Raw genomic sequence first — 13838 nt, forward strand, 5'->3', positions numbered from 1 at the left:
TTTTTTGTCTGAGTCTTGCTCTGTCATCCAAGCTGGAGTGTGGTGGAGCAATCTCGGCTCACTGCAACTTCTGCCTCCTGGGTTCAAGCGATTCTCCTGCCTCAGCCTTCTCAGCCTCCCGAGTTGCTGGGACTACAGGTGCATGCCACCATGCCTGGCTAATTTTTTGTATTATTATTTTTATTTTTAGTAGAGACGGGGTTTCACTGTGTTAGCCAGAGTGGTCTCCATCTCCTGACCTTGTGATCTACCCGCTTTGGCCTCCCAAAGTGCAGGGATTACAGGTATGAGCCACTGTGCCTGGCCAGGATAACTGTTCTTTAGGGCACAGGATGACCGGCGGTCACAAACACTCCACAGGGAGGAAGGGTGGCGTAAACGTCCAGTTCCTCCTATACAGGAATGTAGTGGTACTATTTGGCAGTTCTTTATAATATGGATAAACTCACATGGGAGCTGTCCAAGTTTTGAAAATGAATGGTAAAGTATAAATAATAACCACAGGATTGGAGGAACTCTAGAATTATGCTGAAGAATATTTTACCATGTATTCATTAATATTAATTTATCAAACAATAGTCAGACATTGGGAATCAAAACATTTATGAAACTTTATCTGTTGAAGTCCCTTTTCTCATTGAAACAGAGCCATGCCAGCACCTCTCAGAGAGGGATACCTGACTTCTTTGTTCTATGTTGACAAGAAGGATAGCAGTAGGGTACTAGGTATATGAATATAGAGTTACATTGAAGTTTAGCTCTTGTAAATTATTCTAAGAGAAATTTGAACTTTGTATCTTTGTTTGCAGAATGGCCAATCTGTACCTCCCAGTACACGGTAAGTAATTCCTACATTCTCAGCTCCGCTTCTACATCTGTAAGGTGAAGTTGTGGGAGGAATAAGAATAAACACCCTAATCACACTTTAGGAACTAAAAAGTGCCAAAGAGGAAGTCACTACAAATACAGAATTGTAGAGGTACAAGACATCATAGAGATTATTTTTAGAGGAAAATAACTAAACCAGAGGCAAGGATATCTGGAATCTAATTCTAGCTCTGCCATTGACTCACTGTCGTTCCTTGGGAAAACACTGTCTCCTAAAGTGTCAGAGGCTTCTCCTGTAAGATGATACTATGTAAATAGTTTTTCTTCAAGACTTCTTTCCATTTTAATTCTGTACATTGTACCTAAAGTGGCGGAAATCTCTCGGGTGGTTGGTGGAGTAACTAGCATCTGATTCCCTGACTGTCACTCCAGTGTCTTTTCTTTTTTTATGTCATGCTACCTTCTGCCAGCTTTAAAAATAAAGTTAATTCAAATAGTTGGAAAATTACCTTAAAGAGTCAACATTGGCTCAATTTATTTATCAGTAAATAAATAAATGCATATCACAATAAATAAATGCTAGTTGTTATTATTGGGTCTTTTCAGATAGACTATCAATCTTTAAAGGTATAAAGCAGCTATTGAAACAAATCTATGTACATTTCAAAGTATGGTTCTGACGTGCTCATTTAAAATCCAAGAATAACTGTATGTCATCTTTAAAATATGCCTTCCCCTAATAGTGCACTCCAAGTATCCCTCTTAAGGTAACTTCAGCTCCCAAGTTTCTCTACTCACACAAAATTTGGTGACCTGATTTTAGACCTTTCCTGAAAACTCCTGGATCAGCTCTTCATAGTCTGCTAAACTATTTCTGACATAAGCTGCCTGAGTCTCCTGGGAACTTCCAGAGTTACCTAAAGTGAGGTAGTGACAAAGGTCACAAAGTCTTCATCATTTTGATTTTTCTCCACCTCCCACACACAACCACTTTTCGTTAGAGTGTGTGTGTGTGTGTGTCCTTAAATACAAAGTAGGAAAGGCTTTCTTGCTCTGTCACAGTTCCTCTTGGCATCAACTATTGCTACTATGCTATGCTAAACTTTCTCTTCCTATGAACAGCTCCCCTGTGAAAATTAGTGAATGAAGTTGATCCTGAAGCTCATCATTTAACTTACAAGCTAACACTCAATTTGGAGGTACCAATGAATGCTGTATAATATTAGTTGGGTCTACTTCTTTCTCATTCCTGATGTTTTCCTTTCCTGTGAAGGGAGCTTTAGGAGTATAACTCCAAGTCTCTCTCCAATGCACTATTTATTTCATCCTTGGGGAGATGAAGATAATCACTTGACTGGTAACTTTGGAATTTATAGCTAGGCACATGTGGCTTAGCTCCATCTTTCTACTCTCTCTTGTCCACTCTCTCACTGGTATCTCTAATCCCTGGGTCAGGAAGTGGAAGTATGAAGTCAGCTTGGGCCCATCCTTGCTTGGACTTTGGGATTAAAAATTCTTGGATTCAGCTATGAGGCTTATTTTGCTCTTGCACTAAAATTCTCCAATTAAATCCTTATCAGTAATATTGGTGTCCCGAGTAGCAGTCCTCCCAAGTGACTACCCAGTGGCTTTTTAATTGACTACATCTGTTGACTTAAAACAAATTTTATTGTTTCTAAAATTTTTAGCAAAAATTGTTTGATAAATCCCCTAAAATGTTACAAATTATAGAAACAAGTTTTAGCATATAAATTATTCTTATTAAGCAAAATTTTATCTATTCCATAGAATCTGAATAAAAATTGCTCCCAAAGACACACGTCAATATAAGAAACAATAAACTACTAAGCCCCAGTTAGACGATTTTATTAATCAGCCAATATTAATGATAAAGGCATATGCTATGTAGAAATCACAATTATGCTACTATATTCCTAGTTCTTCCTGTTGGGCTCGATTTTAGGGTGGAGCTAGTGTTTGGAGAGACAGAATTTAACATTTTTACTCTGAGAGAGCAATCACAGTACTATTTCATTCTGTTTGGGCTTTCTCCTCCCTCTAGCCCCCCAAATTCAGTAGAGTTTTGCTTTGGATCTACTAATCTTCACTCATTTTTAGATCAGCCAGCAACAAAGCGCAAATTTTCTCTCTGTTTAAGTTGGTTATCTGGAGACAAAAGTTCCTACAGATAGCCCCTGAACAAATCATATCCCATTCAACATGTGCCACTTTAGTGACACATGAGTGCTGAAATCTTTAGCCGTATTACTGATTCTGAGAATGCCTTTTAGCAGGTGTATGATCCCAGCAAACAACCCTGTGTGCTTTATTCAGGGTCAGTGAATTGCATAGAATGTATTCCATTTTTAGTCACCAACTGTCTTCTTGCATGCCATTGCCTTGACTTTCCAGAGTAGATTTGGTTGACTGAATATTATCCTGTAAACATGGGCAATCCCTAACAGGTGAAATCAAAAGTATACTCCATAAGAAGTCTACTGCACTAAATTCCATGAAAGTTAATAATTTAAGAAATGCAAATTTCTATAGAAAGAAAAACTTATGGAAATACTAGAAGAGCTTAATTCCAGGTTTTCTAATATTTTTTAGTATAGCATACACATGGACACACCGTCCTTTCCCTCTTTCTAGAACTTACCCTAGAAAATGAATGGAGAAAGTTAAAAGTCATGGCATGTCACACTTTTGTCCTCCTGCTATCTATCCATTCATGTGCAGTCCACCTAATCATATCATAAACACACATATATATGCACATCAGGCATGCACATGCAAACACAAACACACAAGTGCGCACACATGTGAGGAGCCATTCCTCCACTCTCCTCAGTTGCGAAGGCTCGCTATTGTTCCAGCCTCCACTAGGCACTGATTCTAGATGTTTCCTTTTTTTCTTGCTATAGTTTAGAGAGGCAAGTTTTAGAAGCAGCATATACTGTATCTATATGGTGAAAACCAACAGTCCTCAAGTCTCTGTGGCTTAATCCAAGAGAAATTTACTCACGCATCATTATGTCATTGCTCAAAATACTGAAATATAAAGTATTATCATCATCATGACAGCAAAAACAAACAAAACAGGAATATATGTTGGATGTGCTATTAAATCTCATGACCTCTCCATGGAGTCGATACTAGTAAATCGAGTTATGGATATTGTGGCTAAATAAGATTAAGTAATTTTCTCGGGTCTTTCTAACTTAACAAGTCTTTTATATTAGATATGTTCTCCATCAGAGGCTGACCCTGTTTCCTGTGTTTTCAACTCATGATTGCCTCCTTAGATTCCATACATTTTATTGCCCAAAGCAATATTATAGAAAAATTTCAACTGTCTTGTCCTCAGTTACCATACATCACTTTAGCAAGATCATAAATATAATTGACTGCTATTGACTTGCTTTTACATCATGATGTGTTACAAAGAGAGGCTCTGATCAGGTGGTCAGCGACTCATTGATTGCCAAATCTCAGGGTTGGTTCTCAGTTTTGGGTGTCGTTTAATTCATCTTTTAGTTTATCAATCCAATATCCTTCCTGGGAGATTAGCCTCTTTGATTGAATTTGAATATGGCTTTGTGTTAGACTGGTTTTCATCTTCCTTTTGAAAACCACTTCCCTCTATTTATAAAGGAAAAATCATATCAGAAAGGCCAAACGAATTGGTGGTGCCCCGTGGCTTCATCCTCATGTATGTTTCATGCTGTCTTCATCTGTTTCCCATCAAGAAATCAAGGAGATTATGGATTTATTCTTCCATCAGATAGACTTTTCACGTAAAATAGATGGGAGGTTAAGTTCTTACTTTTAATCTTCATTCAGAAAATGTTTCCAAATCTTTTTCTTCTTTTTTGAAGAAATATGCACTTGATTTATGTTTCATTGAGATTATGTCTATAGCAGGTAAAATTTTGAATCTTGATTTCCATGAAGCATATTTATCGCTGTTCTATCACTCTGTCCTCTGATTAAAAATTAATTATAGATCTCTGACTATGATCATATAACATGTATGGGAAGAATATAGGTCCCTGCCTCTGACTTTGTGCTTGGCCATATGATGTATTTTGTTCATGGTCAGGTATGAAATGAATATTTAAGGGAAATCTGCAGTTTACATTCTAACGCTTTCAATCTTTTCCCTCTGACAAAAGAATGGGCCTCTCACAAAAAAGTGCTGCTACTTTAGCCCGAACCCTCAGGAGGAAGAAGACCCTGGAGCAGACCTGAACTCAGTTACTATTTTGAAACAGAACCATAGCTGCAGCCCCTCACCCGCTGACTTGTAAAATGAACAAGAAATAATACTTATTTTTGGAAGCTGCGTAAGATTATTTGTTTTAGGCATCATGTAACGAGAGGGAAATGATTCACACTCACTTCTGGCAGAATAAATAAAAAACTCAAAGTAGGTATTATAAAATAATTTCAGAGGTCTTGTAGTCTGCTTGGTCAACACATGGCATGATAGGCTAGTATGGAAATAAAGCCATGATTAATCAAATAGATTGACTTCATATCTTAATTATTGGTATCATTATTGATTATACTCCCTCAAACATTAATAAATAAAGCGTTTGGTTTTGTAGATGATTCTAACTGTCATTATATGTTTACAGCATACTATTTGCTAATGCCCTTATGTGTTAAGACTTAAAAAAATTTCTTTGAATGTAAAGTTTGCAGACTTAAACAAGTAACCTAGGAAGCACATTATACAGAGTTTTTCTGTTGAGTAACCTGTTGAATAATGCTTGTTCATTCATTTGTTTGTTTTAATAGATGATTTTTCATTGCACACAATATGAGTTGGCCATATTGCTATGGTAATATCCCTTAGCTTGTTGGATCTTCACAATCAGTCTGTAAGTTAGCATCTATTATTTTATTTTGTTTTATTTTATTTATTATATTTTCTAAGAAGAAATGTGGCTTTTTAAGGTCAAGAATCTGTTGTGTTTTATAACACTAGTAAATAATCAAAGTAGAACTGACTCATGATTATTCTCAGATTTTAGGGCCTAATCTCTTAGACACTACTACCCTATGATAATTATTAAAAAGTGGTAGCAAAGTAAAAAATTAAGTGCTTTTGACTTGGGATTCACATTGCATATTGAGAATATTAAATAATGCATATCTAATATTTTATTTCTTTTAATAAGAACCAAATGTATTGGGCATCCAACACGAGGTAGATGTTTTTCTGAACAACAAGAGACGTGTTACCCAGAAATATTGCCCTCAAGGAAGGAATTCTGTTGAATATTCAAGAAATACTGAAGAAAAGTTACAGTGTCTTCAATGCTTTGCAAACCCCTCACATTACTAAGAGGACCATAAATATTTTTTATTTGAAATTCTTTGTGTGGATAACTTCTATAATATGTAGCAGGATATTTAACCGTGTGATTTCAGGTTGAAATGTTTGATACTGATTAACACAGACAGAAAATAAAAAGCCACATTTCTCCCCAGTTTTAGACTTATTTATCTGGCCTCAGCCTATATGGGAAGCTAGATGAATGGTTTCTGGCATGTGTGTCACTCTTTTCATCCTGATCTATTCCCAAATTCATTGAAAAACAACAAAACAGGCCAGGCATAGTGTCTCATACCTGTAATCCCAGCACTTTGGGAGACTGAGGTGGGCAGATCCCTTGAGGCCAGGAGTTCAACACCAGCCTGGGCAAAATTTTTTGTATTTTTAGTAGAGATGGTCAACCCATCTTTATTTAGAGATAAAAATGGGTTGACCATCTCTACTAAAAATACAAAAAATTAGCCAGGTATGGTGGTACATGCCTGTAATCCCAGCTACTCAAGTGGCTGAGGCATGAAAATCACTTGAACTCGGGAGGTGGAGGTTGCAGTGAGCTAAGATCACTCCACTGTACTCCAGCCTGGGTGACAGGGTAAAGCTCTGTCTCAAAAAAATAAAATATAAAAAATAAAAAAAGGACAATTTCATAGCAAATATTAATACTTTAATTTTTATAAGACCCTATTCTCCAATTTTTTCCTTATATTACGTTGTTGTATTATTGTTTAACAAATGTATCTAAAAATTTCACATTTAAGGCTTTCATTTGCTTTATATATAAATTTCCTCTTTTGGTTTACATCTTGAAGAATATTCATTTTTATTTCACAAAAAGAAAATGTGACATGTGAGCATTCTCTCTATGCCTAATAGAGGATCTATACTCTTTTTGTAATGCTATTCTTATCCAACAGACTTCCTAAAAAAATCATTTGTTCCATTGAACTAAACAGTAATATGGTAAACTGGGTGATTAAATAGCCTTATTTTTTTTTTTTTGTTTGAGACAATCATATTGCCTTCAATAAATGTTAAATTTAAATTAAAATCTAAACAAGAACTAAAATTTTAAAGTGAAAAAAAGACAATTAGGTACCTCTTTTTAAAATACTCAATAAATCATTGTCAGCAGGCATTTGCTCAACATTTTTACATTGAAATTATTTGAAGACATTATTCAAAATTACTAGAATGACCTGAAATGGTAATCATATTCACTTTGGGATTATAACAGAAAATAATATTAGACAGTTTTTACATTGCTGAACGGTAACTTTACGTTCATTAATTGAGCTGGGTCTCCTAGACTTTCAGTTTGGAAAATATGTTTTTATTTGGAATATTGAGAGATATTTATTTTTAATTTTTGCCTTTAATGTGATCTGTGTAAATAAACCAATGCAATATTTTTTCTGGGTTCAACAACTTCCAAGTTTTCTGATACTACAGAATATAGACACTTGTGCCCAAGATATCCTCAGTCTGTCCAGTCTGGCTTAGCACGCACATACCCAAAAAACGAACAACAACACAGAATTTACATAGAGCTAGGAAAAGTCAGCAGAAATGTATTCACTGAGTATATTTGAGGGGACTAAAAAACCCTGCAAATTTTCTAATTATAAATGCTTCAATTGTATGTCAAAGGTATAGTAGTTCTACAAAATAAGAAAAAGAGGAGATAAATTTCTTCTGAGAAATTATTTTTAGATAAAAAGATCCTGTAGTGAATTAAGGTGTCCTAACAAGTTTTTGGCTTGAAATAATCCAGAAATCATTTATATTTCATAATTGGTTTAGGGATACATAACATTTTAACAGGAGATCTGCCTTCTGAATTGTTTGCCTAAGGCAAATATTAAAATTAATCTTCATTCCCTGACCACCAGCTAACTGATTGCAAGGAGTGTGAGCCCAGAAGACCATGTGACTGCTAAAGGATTGGTCACAGATAATTTAGAAGATGATTGATCTACAAGCAGAAATCTAATGAGTTGATCATACAAGTGCTATCTGAAATTTTATAAAACTAAGGTTCTTCACACAAAATAATAATGGGGTTCACAATTATAATTCAATGTATATTTATCTTCCTATTCTCCAATGAAAGACCCAAAGTAAAAAATTTTCTCAGTCTTACTATTTGGGAATCTTTCTCTTCTGTTTAATTCATGTTCCAAGTGTTGGCACCACAATTTTCACATTAAACCATCTTACGATTGTCTCACAAACTTTCTGTGACAGATTTTAGGTGACAGACACATTTTTTATGGTTTCTGTTCCAGCAAATGCTTTCTGTATTTTATTCCAGATTTCTTTTTGTTTTGATAGTCTGGTAGAAATATGTTCAAGATGGATAGCTGGTTTTCAAAGGGAAACCGATTTTCTACCTGTGGACTCCATTTTAAACTAAAATCTAAACAAGAACTAAAACTTCAAAGTGCAAAAAAGACAATTAGGTACTTCATTTTAAAATGCTCAATAACTTAATAAATCTATTCTTACACTCCTCTAAAGAACTACCTGAGCCTGGGTAATTCATCAAGACAAGAGGTTTAATTGACTCACAGTTCCACAGGCTATACAGGAAGTATGATTGGGAGGCCTCAGGAAACTTCCCCATGAAAAATGAAAATGCCTAGAAACCACATTTAGTAGACTGCTCTATACTACAAGTTTGAAAACACAATTACTTAAAATTTATGTAATTTTTCCTAATTCTAGAAAAAATATTAATAAATTGAAACTGGATCCCTTCCTTACAACTTATAAAAAATTAACTCAAGACAGATTAAAGATTTAAACATAAGAACTAACACCATAAAAAACTTAGAAGAAAACCAAGGCAAAACCATTCAGGACATAAGCACAGGCAAGGACTTCATGACTAAAACACCAAAAGCAATGGCAACAAAAGTTAAAATAGACAAAGAGGATCTAATTAAACTTGAGTTTCTGCACAGCAAAAGAAACAATCATTAGAGTGAACTGGCAATCAACAGAGTGGGCAAAAATTTATGCAAGCTACCCATCTGACAAAGGACTAATATCCAGAATCTACAAAGAACCAAAGCAGATTTACAAGAAAAAAGCAAACCCATTCAAAAGTGGACAAAGGATATATACAGACACTTTTCAAAAGAAGACATACATGAGACCAACAAACATATGAAAAAATGCTCATCACTGTCATTAGAGAAGTGCAAATCAAAACCAGATTGAGATACCATCTCATGCTAATTAGAATGGTGATAGTTAAAAAATCTGGAGACAACATATGCTGGAGAGGATGTGGAGAAAAAGGAACACTTTTACACTGTTGGTGGGAGTGTAAATTAGTTCAACCATTATGGAAGACAGGTGTGGCAATTCCTCAAGGATCTAGAAATAGAAATTCCATTTGACCCAGCAATCCCATTACTGGGTGTATACTCAAAGGATTATAAATTGTTCTATTATAAAGACACCTGCACACATATGTTTGTTGCAGCACTGTTTATAATAGCAAAGACCTGGAACCAACCCAAATGCCCATCAATGATAGACTGGACAAAGGAAATGTGGCACATATACACCATAGAATACTATGCAGCCATAAAAAACGATGAGTTTGTGTCCTTTGTAGAGACATGGATAAATCTAGAAACCATCATTCTCAGCAACTGACACAAGAACAGAAAACCAAACACCACATGTTTTCACTCTTAGGTGGGTGATGAACAATGGGAACACTTGGGCACAGGGACAGAAACAATACTCACTGGGCTAGATTGGGGGGTGGAGGAGAGGGTAGGAGAGGGACAGCGGCAGGTGGGGTGATTGAGAGGGATAACACCAGGAGAAATGCCTGATGTAGGCGAGGTTGTGGGGAGGATGGAGACAACAAACCACCATGGCATGTGTGTACCTATGCAACAATCCTGCAGGTTGCAGGATGTGCACATGTACCCCACAGCCCAAAATGTAATTTTAAAAATTTGATAGAAAATCAACATCATCTTATTATACTCATTTGTAATTGAATTGTTAGTACCTTAACATGTGTCTGTATATTTTTCTTCATAAAGTGTCTCATAGGATTCACTAATCCTTTGCATATTTGTGTTATAATGACAGCAGTTCTCAGGAAAGTCATTATTCATGGCTTGGTTCCATTTAAATATTTAAACATCTTAATTTTTGCTTAGCCTAATTGGTATTTTTGACTTTATTCATTTTGTCCTTTATAATTTTAGCTTATTTTCCTCCATCCGAATAGCTATAAACAAGAACCTGAAAGATAAACTTAAAAGTATTTGTGTGTTTGCATGATCTGGTCCCTGCCAATGTTTCAACATCTCCATCTACTGCCTTAGCTCCCCAACAACCCTGCCACACTAAGCTACTCTATTTCTAGGACCCCTTAACTCATCACAGCTTTGGATACTTTTCACTTGCCGTTTTACCTGAATTGAATAATGTTCCCCCTAGTTTTTCTTATGTTAGATTTCTTATCATCCTTGGTAAGTTTCTATCTAAATGCCACCTTCTCTGAGAGGACATTCTGCTTACCCTTCCTAAGTTAATTCCCTGCCTTTAAAGGGAGATGTGCTATTAGTGTTCCACAACACTTTTCAAGGTCTGTAATTATCTCCTAATTTTGTTTGTTTGCATCTTCTATATTAGGGAATGTGAGCATTGAGAGGTATGGTGTAAGTGACCCAGCAAGAATGTGAAGTTTGGGAGCACAATTGTGGCATTTGTGTATGTTTAGTAATCATGAGTAATGAATACAATCTTAACGATCTAAGGCAAAGGATAAGCCAAGTGGTATAATAGGCATGGACACCAGGTGCCCATTTTATGTCTTGTATAGCTACTGAGTTAGTTTCACTAGGCTAAAGGATGACTGAGTCTCCTTGCCATCTGGCTTTCATCCTTTAAGATGAAAGAAGCCCTCATCATCAATAACTTAATCTGAATTTCACACCTTAATTCTTCCATCAGTTGGATCCAAATGCCTGGATTATAATTATTGAATGCCTACATACACAAATGCCTGGATTATAATTATTGAATGCCTACATATAGGACTTAAGATACTCTAACGTAAGGCTTACATGAAATGTGGGCTTTCTAGCCTGGAGGATTTCCAGTGACAGGCCTTTGACAAATACAAGATTTATGAAAGCAAGTACTCTGTCTCCTCACAATTTAATCACCAAAAACCAAGTATATCTTATATGTAATATATACTAGGTGGATAGCGAAATTAGTTGTATGCATGCAGGAATGAATGAATGAACAGAATCAATAGAAAAATGAAATGACGATGTAACATCCATTTTTGGGTGTCACGTAGATGTAGTTTTAACTTTAGTATTCAAAAGCCTCAATTTTGTCTTTCAACATTAAAGAATTCTTTATTTCCCCAAGTGTGGAGTCTTTTTCACCTCTTCTCACATTCTTTCCAAGAAACAGGCATATGCTTAGTCAAGAAAAGAACACTTTGTCTCAGTGGGTGGGCTGTGTGCTTCCAAACCTAAAACTGATGCTTTACAAGTATTGCAAAAAAGCAAATTATCAGGGTAACAAAAACAGACTCAAGCAACGCCTTCTGCCAGATTCTCTCCAGATCTGGCCCCCAGTAGGAGTATATGCCTGGGGGTGGGGAAGTGGGGATAACTTGCGTGCCATGGATCTTAAGCAGCCCTTCACATGAGCACAATGAGGGAAGACATTCTTATCCTTCTTTTATTTTCCTTCTCAATAGTCCTTACATAAACCCAAAGAGAACTTTCCTCCATGGGTTTAATTAAGTAAAAGCACTCTCTGACCTGTCAATCTGGGGACTGGATTCATCCTAGGGCATTCACCTCTTCATCTGAAGTATCTCAGATGAAGCTGCCAAGTTTTATTCTGCTCTAATTAAAAGTTGTGAAAAGATGTTTTTAAAGTTTATTATTTTTGTCTTGAATATATTTGTAACTTTGTTTATCTAGGCAGATTCTTGAGTTGCCTTTGGAAATACTATTTTTTTTCTTGAAACAGTCACCATTTATCATGTAGTGAACTGATTTCTTAGTATTAGAATGTTATTTCTCTATTAAATTAAGAAAATATTCTTTCTTCATAAATGTTAGAAGTAATTTTTGCTCTGTATGTCCTGCTTAGATCACTCTCGCCTGATTGTAGTCATTTTAGTTTGTAAATAAAATCTATTAACACTAAGTTATACTCACACCATATTTATTTGACTCCTATCTCAGCCCATTATGAAATAATTGTCAAATGCAACATGTTCTTACATGAGAAATCTCACTCCCAAATGTATACTCTTAAAAAACAAGATGTGTAACAAGGACATTTTCTGTGTTGGTTAAAGTTTACATTTTTGGTGTCTTTTGCCTAATATCTCAAGAGACAGTAAAACAAATGATTGACCTTTGTATTACTCTATTCTCACATTCTTCTAAGGAATTACCCGAGCCTGGGTAATTCATCAAGACAAGAGGTTTAATTGACTCACAGTTCCACAGGCTGTACAGGAAGTATGATTGGCCTCAGGAAACTTACGATCATGGCAGAAGGTGAAGAGGAAGCCAGTAGGTCTTACCCTGGCAAAGAGAGAGAGAGAAAGAGAGAGACAGAGAGTGAAAAGTGGGGATAAGGGGGATGTGCTACACACTTTTAAACCACCAGATCTCATGAGAACTCACGCACTATCATGAGAACAGCAAAGGAGAAATCCACCTCCATAATCCAATCATCTCCCACCAAAGTCCCTCCCACAACATTGGGAATTACAATTTGACATGACATTTGGGTGGGGACATAAAGCTAAACCATATAAACCTTCAAGACTTACAGTTTCAAACCAGTCAAGTAATAGGTCATTGGAAGCTGACTGGATGTTTACTGAACTGCTTCTTCACATATAGGACTTTTTAGAACAGAAGAATTCTGAGACCCAATATGATGAAGTTACTGTGACCCAAAACAAAATTTTTCAACAATGTGAAAACTTACCTGAATGAGTACTTCCAACAGTCTGATGATGTCTGTTATAGAATATTGACATAACTATCATGTCTGCCCATACTCTAGGGATTTATTCCTGCCCAAGATGGACATTTACAGAATTTTGACTGAAGATGAGGCACACACACAAAAGTAATATGTATACAATGCAGAATATAAGAATACAGCAAATATAGTATGCTAACCATGCTGCAAAGTATAGCATAAATAAAATAAAGCAATAGGTATTTTGAGGTAGGAAAAATGACTATGGGCTGGGGTCTGGGGGAGGGCATTTTTCTTTTAATGAGAGAGTGTGATTAAAGGTGAATTATGAATTGATAAATTTTAATAGCCAAAGTAGAAAAGGAGGTTCTTTATTATAGATTGGAGGAAGGGCATACTCTATGACATGGCTGCCTCACATGGCTCTGCTTTTTGCCACCTGCAAAGGAGGCCCTTGGGAGTTGAAATTAAGCCTGGGATCTGTCTCTTAGCACTAACAAAACATTGCAACTAAACCACACTCCTAGGTCTCCTTCAGCATAGAGGCAGCATTATTTTCTAACTCATTTACCCACATGAAGTACTTTAAACAATGTATTCTAATGAAGGGCTGATCTTTCTCTACTTTGTTGTCTCAGAAAAGGCACACATTTCATTTTTT

The sequence above is a fragment of the Cebus imitator genome, unplaced genomic scaffold (assembly GCF_001604975.1).
Source record: "Cebus imitator isolate Cc_AM_T3 unplaced genomic scaffold, Cebus_imitator-1.0 Scaffold248, whole genome shotgun sequence".
NCBI lineage: Eukaryota > Metazoa > Chordata > Mammalia > Primates > Cebidae > Cebus > Cebus imitator.